This window comes from Pelodiscus sinensis, chromosome 2, assembly GCF_052426305.1.
Source record: "Pelodiscus sinensis isolate ZL-2025 chromosome 2, ASM5242630v1, whole genome shotgun sequence".
NCBI classification, from domain to species: Eukaryota; Metazoa; Chordata; order Testudines; family Trionychidae; genus Pelodiscus; species Pelodiscus sinensis.
This window is the reverse complement of record NC_143053.1, coordinates 201,056,806-201,065,789: the sequence shown is the minus strand read 5'-3', so window position 1 is coordinate 201,065,789 and position 8,984 is coordinate 201,056,806. Positions and strand designations below refer to the sequence as shown.

The 8,984-nt window shown below is 46.2% G+C and overlaps 1 long non-coding RNA gene across 1 annotated transcript in view; it reads left to right on the top strand.

Annotated features, from left to right (window-relative positions):
* The first annotated feature begins 808 nt into the window (after positions 1-808).
* The window catches only part of LOC142827318 (uncharacterized), a 44,139-nt gene continuing 35,963 nt past the window's right edge, over positions 809-8,984 (top strand). Inside the window, exon 1 of the long non-coding RNA XR_012901994.2 lies at positions 809-994. This is a non-coding gene — a long non-coding RNA (uncharacterized LOC142827318). The remainder of the gene's footprint in view (positions 995-8,984) is intronic.

Genomic DNA, 8,984 nt, shown 5'->3' with positions numbered 1-8,984 from the left:
AACATGGTCAGTAGGAGGGAAGAGTGATGCTTGGCATCCTCCAGCATCAAACCCTTTATTGCTATTTACCAGTAAAAATACCCCACTCACTTCTCATGTGTGCGGATGATGAGGTATTTACACAATAACAGACATCTACAGAATGCAAGATCTTAAGTATTTCGGATTGCATATGTCACTCGGCTTTATTTTATATAGTGATATGATATCTGCACAGTGAGGCAGATTAGTTGAGAAGCTAAATGAAATGGAAAAAATCTGGATCTCTCTGCTTCTAGCACAAGCTGTGGTGTTTCACTTTTCCAGTTTATAAAGACACACAGGCTATGTCTACACTACAGGCTTCTTGCACAGAAGCTTTTTATGGAAGAGATCTTCTGCAAAAACTTGTTGTGCAAGAGCATGTCCACACCGCAAAAGCGTATCGAAAAAGCAACGCACTTTTGCGCAAGAGAACATTCACACTGCATGGACACGCTCTCAAAAGAAAGCATGGATAGCTATCCACAGAATGGCCACCAGGGCACCTGTGCTTTTTCCTTTTTCCTGTTTTTGTGCAAAAAACCCCTAGATACTCGTCCCCACACACCTTTTTGGCAAGAACCCTTGAGCAAAAAGGAGTTATTCCTCATAGAAGGAGGAATACCCACACTGGAAAAACCCCTCTGTTCTGTCGATTTGCTTGCACAAAAACATGCTTGAGGTGTGGTGTCTCCGAGTTTTTGCGCAAAAATGGCCATTTTTTGTGCAAAACCTCTGTAGTATATGTCATGATTATGAGGGTTAGCCAGCAGCCTGGGGATTAAGGGGTTAACTACACCTAGCCAGGTGGAGTGACCAGTAGGAATGTAGGTGTGACTTTCAAACTGGGACAAAGGAATTTGGTTGTTTTTTTTCTTTTCTCCTTTTGTCTCTCGGGGTGTGTTCTCTGCAGTTACAGAGAGGGACAAGCATGTCTCTCTCTCTCTCTCCAAGACACCATTCTTCATTTTCTGTAAGTAGGGTAAGGTTTAGGTAGTTTCGTTAGGCTTTATTGTTTTAAGGGTTGGGTATGGGATCTGATATCTGGCACTGCTTAAGAGATGTTTGGCCTTTCTTTTTAACTAAGTTTTAGCCATGGTGTAATTCCTCCATGAATATATTTTGTTACCTTTCCATCTGATCCTTATGCTTGCAACAGGAATATTGTTGTAATAATACAAGTTTTCTCTTTTCTTTTTATTAACCTGGCATTGGTTACTTGTGTGTCCTGATTTTTATTTTAGGGGTGAGATTTCCCAAATGATCTTTCCCCTGATTTCTTTATCAACATTTGGGTGGTGGCAGCAGAAGTTTTATTCCCGAGATCTAGGTTTTTAAGATTTTGGGGGAAGTTTTATACCAAAGCCTGTAGATAAGGCTTTGGGGTACACTTGCTGGCCCCCACTTCTGCATTTATCATGCCAGAGTGGGGAAGAAGCCATGACAGTATAGACCTAGCCACACTGAAAAATTGCATGTGGTGATAATACATATGTCTATGGAGTGGTTATTTATTCTTCTGGGCAAAAGTTAGGGGTCTTAGGTCTGGTCTGCATTAAAAAAAAAAAAGCTGTATTAACTATGCCTCAGCAGTATGAAAAAATCCATACTTGTTGGCAGTGTATTTAAACCATTCTAACCTGCACTGAAGACTGCACTAAGGCTATGTCTACACTGCAGGCTTCTTGCGCAAGAAGCTTTTTGCGGAAGAGATCTTCTGCAAAAACTGCTTGCTCAAGAGTGCGTCCACACAGTAGAAGCACATCAGAAAAGCGATGCGCTTTTGCGCAAGAGTGCATCCAGACTGTATGGACGCACTCTCGCAAGAAAGCTCTGATTAATTGCCATGAACAGAATGGCCACCAGGGCACCTGTACTTCTTTTGATAGGCTGTTTTTGCACAAAAAAACCCTGTTTCCTGTCCCGCACACCTTTTTGTGCAAGAGCTCTTGCACAAAACAGTTATTCCTCATAGAAAGAGGAATACCTATACCACAAAAACCCCTCTGTTCTGTTGATTCATTGTCAATTTTCTTGCGCAAAAAATGTGCTTGAGGTGTGGATGTTCTGCGGGTTTTTGTGCAAAAACTCTGCAGTGTAGATGTAGCTTAAGTCACGGGAAGAATTCTTCTATTGACCTAGCCACCACCTTTCAGGGAGCTGGATTATCTCTCCAAAGAAAGAACCACTCCCATCAAGTATAGGAATTGTCTGCACATGCTACAATGGTGTAGCTGTGCCACTGTAGCACTTCAAGTGTGGACAAGTCCTTAAAAGGTCATTTTTAAAACAAATGCTCTTTCATTAAGCACAAGCAGTAAGAACCTTTGTTTCCTAGTGATGAAGAATCCAATTTTGTCTGGGGTTAGGTGACCTCATCTCTCACTTAACTTAATCTATGACAATTGAGGGATTTAATGCCTCACCAGAAGTGCATTTCACCTTCAAGGGATGAAATTCTCGCTCCACTGAAGTCCATGGGAGATTTGCCAAGAAAAGGGTCAAGATTTCCTCCTAGGTTTTTAAACTCATCCTGCAAATTCTCTGGCTTTGAGTTAGCATTAGCCTTTACTGCTTTGGTGCGATAACACTCAGGAACTCAGTGTATTATTTGGTATGTATATGGCACTTTTTGTCCAGTATTCCATAGAAGATATCTCTGAACAGTATGAATCCATCTTTTTTTCACTATGCTCTCCAAGCACTCAGGATGGGGTTTGCTATAATTTAGACATCTGTCACACCGTTCCGCTGTGTGTTGCAGATAAATTTGTTAGTTTTAGAGCTGACCATGTTTATTTTAGTACATATCAACATAATCACTGCCAAAAATCTACCACGTAAACTCATCCACCCTGCCCTGTCCCCCAAAGTACTGATTATAATAGGACTGAATTAGTGGATTCCTAATAGCGTCTTTGTTTATTTAATATGACTAAATATCAATTAGTGATCACTAAAAATTAGACATACGGAGTTTATATAACAGATGGGCCTTATCCATGACTGATTACACACAAAAAACATGATGTGATTCTATTTTTAAAATAGTGTCATTCAAATACCCTTCCTCCATGCAAATAATGCTGAAGTCCATACTGTAGTGGTCACAGATTCTGCTTTCTGATCTCAGTTTGCACAAAACATGCTGTTTACATTGTATAAGCATTTCATTATTATGTCCTATTATCTCAGAAGTATTGCTAGCAATTATGGTTAATCTTGGCCTAAAAGGTGGTGTTGCTTACATCTGATTATGATAATTTGGTTAAAATGCGAAAATATCCAAGACAGACTTACAAATAAGCAACTTGCACATGAGATCATGGTACAGGAATTTGGTGTGTAAATTAAAGCAAGCGATTTTACACTAATTTTTAACATGACCTCACGCTTTTATTATTTTGAAGTTCTGTGTGTCAGCTATTTAAAATATACCTCTGGTAAAAAGGATAAGGGATTTATTTTCCCAAACATGAAATCACGATGCTGCATGTGTTGCAGCCTTTGATATGCTCACTGTTTGATTTTTAACTATGCTGAATGTGAAAGATACTTTTATCTTCTCCATCAAAAGAACTTTGATTTAGATGTCTGACATTGTACTTATTGTACTGGATATTTTACAACCATTCTGAAATTTCCACTTTGTGCAAAGGAATATGAACAAAATAGCAAGGAACAATTTTTTTTATCTATTTCTATTAGAGAGTTTATGCATCTGTCCATTAGTCGGTCCTTCCATCTATGAGTCCATTTGATTAAGAACTCCTAAATGCTGAGAGCTAGGAGTTGGACCACCAAATTTGCAACATCCAGTTCTGGCCCTCTTCCCCCCCCCTCCCCACTACAGAAAGAAGGATGTGGACACATTGGAGAGGGTCCAGCGAAGAGCAATGAAAATGATTAGGGGGCTGGAGCACATGACCTATGAGGAGAGGCAGAGGGATAGTCTTCAGAAGAGAAGAGTGAGGGGGGGTTGATAGCAGCCTTTAACTAACTGAAGGGAGGTTTCAAAGAGGATGGAGAGAGGCTGTTCTCAGATGGCAGAACAAGGAGCAATGGTCTCAAGTTGCAGTGCTGGAGGTCTAGGTTGGACATTAGGGAAAACTACTTCTCTAGGAAGGTGGTGAAGCACTGGAATGGGTTACCTAGGGAGGTGGTAGAATCTCCATCCCTAGAGGTTTTTAAGTCCCGGCTTGACAAAGTCCTGACTAGGTTGATTTAATTGGAATCGGTCCTGCTTTGAGCAGGGGGCTGGACTTGATGACCTCCTGAGGTCTCTTCCCACTCTATGATTCCTCTTATCCTAACTTAAAGCAAGGTCAGGTTTGATTGTGCCAGGAAAATGGGACATGCCTGGAATGGGATTGTTTTCCAGAATATGGAAAGGGAGGGGATTGATAGCAAGGACATTCAGGCCTGGTGACTGGGGGAGAGGGGAGCATAGAGGGCAATTGTTCAGGAGCCAAAGATTCAAAGGGGCCCAGAGCTCCCAGGTGCTGCTGCTCATGCAGTAGTGGTGGTGTCTGGAGCCCTGGGCCCCTTTGAATTGCTGCAGGAGTGCTGGAGAGTTGCTCTGCACAGCTCTGAGGACTTGGGGGCAAGGGAGGGTGCTGAGGTCTAAGCAGCACTAAGGGCTGATTGCCCTTGGCCCCTCCCCTTCTGGGGGCATGGACGTCCCCCCCAGTCTTACCCTAAGGCCCGTGAATGAAGGCTGTCAACCCCACTGGGGACAGTTATGCTCTTCAATAGCCATTGGGGGCAGTGAGCGCAGGGGATAGTTATACTGCAGAGTGACCACAGTGAGGTGGCCACACCAGGAAGAGAGTGGCCAGCTGGGGCTGGAGCTCTCTATATTTCTGAACACTGGCCACAGGTAAGTGGCACCCAACCCCAAACTCCTCTCTCCCTTGGCCACACCTCTGCTGGTCAGTGGCCCCACCACCATGTCCCTCCCAGGAACATCCCCAGGGCTAAGCAGCTGAACCTCACCTCCCCACCCCCTGACGAGCCATAGCCCAGGGCCAGGCAGCACAACACCCGACTTGGCGAGGAGCCCCAGGCTGGGGTCAGACAGCAGAGTCCCACCCAGGAGGAGCCGTGGGTTGGGACTAGGCAGCACAGCTCCTAGTCCCCCCTCCTCAGGAGGAACCATGGTCTGGGACTGGGCAGAAGAGCTTCAGCCCCCCCAGGAAGAGCCACCAGCCTGGCAGCAGGGCCCAGGCCATCCCAGCGAGTCACTGTCGATGGAGCAGCACCGCCCTCGCTGCCACAGGTGAGCCATCCCTTCCTCCCCCGACTTCCCATCCCCCTCCGCTCTGAGCTCCCCCACATCTCTAAGTCCCTGCCCTGAAGGACCTGAGCAATACCATACGCACTCTCCCTCCATGCGGTCTTCTACATTTATCAGTACCTACAGAAAATGAGGGATAATGATATGAGCATGATGGCAGACTCCTCTTTCTATTTAAAGAAAATAGACACACCTCCTACAAGGGTTTCAGCTATCTCTCTTGAAACACTGAGCATTTTGGAAAGAGTGTTACTCTAAGAGCTCCTCAGTGCCAAGCTCACTGTGCTGTTGACTGCTGTCAAGCCTGACACACTCACTCCACCTAACCCCTTCCTGTCATAGTGTTATCTGTAAAAAGTGTTGTATCTGATGACAGCTGGTGACGTGCTGGTCATTGCTATCATTGTGCATGTAGGAAAGGATGGGGTGTGTGCTGGAAATATGTTCCTAAAATTATGTTTTGGGGCAGGGTTGATTTAAAAAATAAAATTTGTTGTAAAGAAAGGAATGTTGATTTGCTGTGTCCCCAATCACTGGGTTTTCCGGGGCTGGAGCACTGATGGTATTATTCCCTCTCCCCTTTCCTGGGGCATGATAGAAGCACCTCTGAGGTAATTTCACAGGCCTGGGCTCTCTGGGGGTGGAGATTGTGGTGGGAGGGAGCAGAGCAGGGGACTCACTTCTCTCCACAGCATCATCCTCAGATGACCCTAAGGATTTCCAGCTGAAAATCAGAGCTACAGTTAATACTGACAGAGAGTGAACTCTGGGGAATTTAAGGAGAAGCAAAAGGGCACTTTGTAGTGCATCACTGAGGGAAGAAAGAGGTCGGCACTTCTGCGTTCCAGACTAGTGGATCCCCAACCCAACCCAGGCCAGCGCCAGGCCTAAGCAGACTGAACGATCACTTAGGGCCCTGAGCAGTTCAAGGGGGCAACTTGTTATTTATCAGTATGTGTTGTGTGCCCAGTGGCTAGCGCTGACACTGCCCAAGCTCGTGGGGCTGGTGACTCAAAGAAGTGGCCTCAGACAAGGATTGAAACCCATTGAGCTGAGTGTTTATTTAGTTTTGTCACGAGGAAGCGTGATTCTATTTTTTGTTTTGTTTTATTTGTAATCTTTTTCTGTTTCCATTATCTCTGCTTAGTATCACTCAACACTCTGGTTTGTTATACACTCGCTTCAGTGTGGTTATATTAGAATAAGTTGGCCTTGATATCTCTGTGGGCGTCCGGGAAAGAGGCTGGATGCTGCAAGGAGATGCTTCTGGAGAATTTAGGAACTGAAGTGCAACAAGGATCACCCTGCAAGGCAAAGTTAGGACTGTCAACGTCCTGAGGAGTTTGTCTGGCTGGTTTACAGATCAGGGTGGGCAGGAAGCTGTCATGCAGGGCAGCACGAACAAATTCTTCATTTGCTAAGGCAGGAGGGTGATGGGTTGACTTACCGTTCTGGATGCCCTGAAAAAGCATCACAGGGAGCATGTCAGAGAATATAAAACAATCCTAAAGGAGCACTGACATTGAAGGATTTTAGCTAAAATTAGAAGAGTTAGGGTGGAAGGCCATTTAATTTAAGATGACAAACGTAACTCATTTGAATTGCAATTGTGAACTCTGCTTCATATTTACGGTATAAATCATTGCCCATTTCATATATTTGGATCACTGGCACACAATCTTTAATATCTGAAGAGCCTCTTTGCCATCTAATATAGTCTCAGACAGTTCTGAAAGAATTAAATGTACGTGAAATACAAGTATTGGACCAGATCCTTAGCTTTGCTATTCACAGACCCTTTGCAAATCTCTGGCAGTACAAAGGGCCATAAAAGCAGTTTAATTGTCCTTCTGAGGAGTGCTCTTATGTAGGGAGATTTCTGGTGGCAAAGAGCCAGTGTAACTGTTTTTGGCATAGAAGGCTCATCTGGGGGAAATGGATGTATCCTGAACATTACTGCACTCCAGTGATCCCTAGAAGAGCCCACTGGGGTGGATACAACTTAGGACAGCCCTGAGGCTGCACTATGTTGCACTGAGAGCCGAACTGACCTAGACAGCTCCAGGATTGAGGAAAGCCACAGTACCAAAGTCACCTTTGCTTCTTCTCTCTGGTTCTTTGCTGTGCGTAACCTCACCAGGTGGGGATGTGCCTTGAACCACCACAGTGGCCTCAGAGATCGACTCAGGGAAGAGCAAAGCCCCCACCAGCCAGTCTCAGGGGCATCACCCACCCCCCTCCCAGGCAGGAGCATATTGGCAATCAAAATAGGCCTGGGAAATGGGTTGAGAATGGCCCTCCCCATGACATCACCCCTGCGTGCCCCTCAAGCCCCGCCCCCTGCATCATGTCCAGCACGCAGCGCAGGCGGCAGGTCGGGCTCTGTGTGCTGCATACAGTGCGGATGCGGAGCCTCTCGGAGTGACGAGCAATGGCGTGTGGACATGACGGCCCATTGGGAAATTCCCAGTGTCCTACCGGGCCAGTCCGCCCCTGCATCCAGGCCCTGCCTGCCACACGCTGCAGGTCCCAGGCTCCAGCTGCCCCTTGGAACGCCCATGGCCAGGCGCTTCAACCTGGCTCCCCTGGGAAGGGACAGCCCAGCTCCTAGTGTGATGGGGGGTGGCTAGTTGTGGGCTCGCCAGGAAGCAGGCCATTTCCACAGCCATTATCTGGGGGAAGGCACATTACCCCCTGTCCGTCCCAGGGTTCTCGCTCCCTTGGAGCCCCCAGTGAGCCCCTTGGGCCGGGATTAGAGTGAGGGGGCAATTTCCTTTTGTGCCACATTGCTGGTTAAAGGCACTTTGGGGGCTGAGGGCCAGAGCAGCAAAAGCAACAGTTTGGGCACGAAGTGTCCCAGCAAAGGCAGGCGCCTGGTGAGGGAATGCAGGTTTTTCCTAGGGTGGGAGCGAGCTTGGGTTCGCTGCTCTCTGGACTGTGGCTGCTTCCCTAGGACAGGCGGCTAAATAGCTCCCTAGGCTCACTGGGAGGCAGCAAACCTGTGCAGCTGCTGGGCTTTTGCTTGGCTTTGCCCGTCACCTTAAACCTTATATGCATGTCCCTCAGTGAGCTACAGACCGTGTGTGTGTGTGTGACCACCGTGGCCTGCAGTGTGTATGTGAATAACAAAATAATCCTAACAACATCATTTTACCAAGCACTGTTTGCACTCAAATTTTTCATTAACCTCTCTTATGCACACTCATTGCATGACTATTTTGAACTCCTTTTTATTTAAAAAAATTGCAGTCCACATTTACCCCCAAAACACCCCACCAGAATGCCTGCATATGGGCCTATAGCTCCTTCTAGTTGCTTAGCCTCTGGCTTTTAAGGCCTTATCTCCTACATCATTTCCACCCCTTCCTTAACCACACAGAGGGAGGGTTAATAATTAATGAATATTACCATCTAATAAAGCAAACCTCAAAATATCCAGGTGGGATCCATGGTAAAGAGCTGCTGAGTTGTTTGGGAAGGATAGACAGTAACCTCCACTCAAGCTTTGGTGTATGGAACAGAGTCCAACCACACAGAATCTGTCAGTCATTTGGACTGGCTAGGAGGCTCTGATTATGAATGGGGCAGTTTTTGGACTTAAGACCAAGTCTTCATTCCCTGCCCAGCAGCGTTGTTTCAGGAAGTGAAGACAAGGAAACTATTAGTC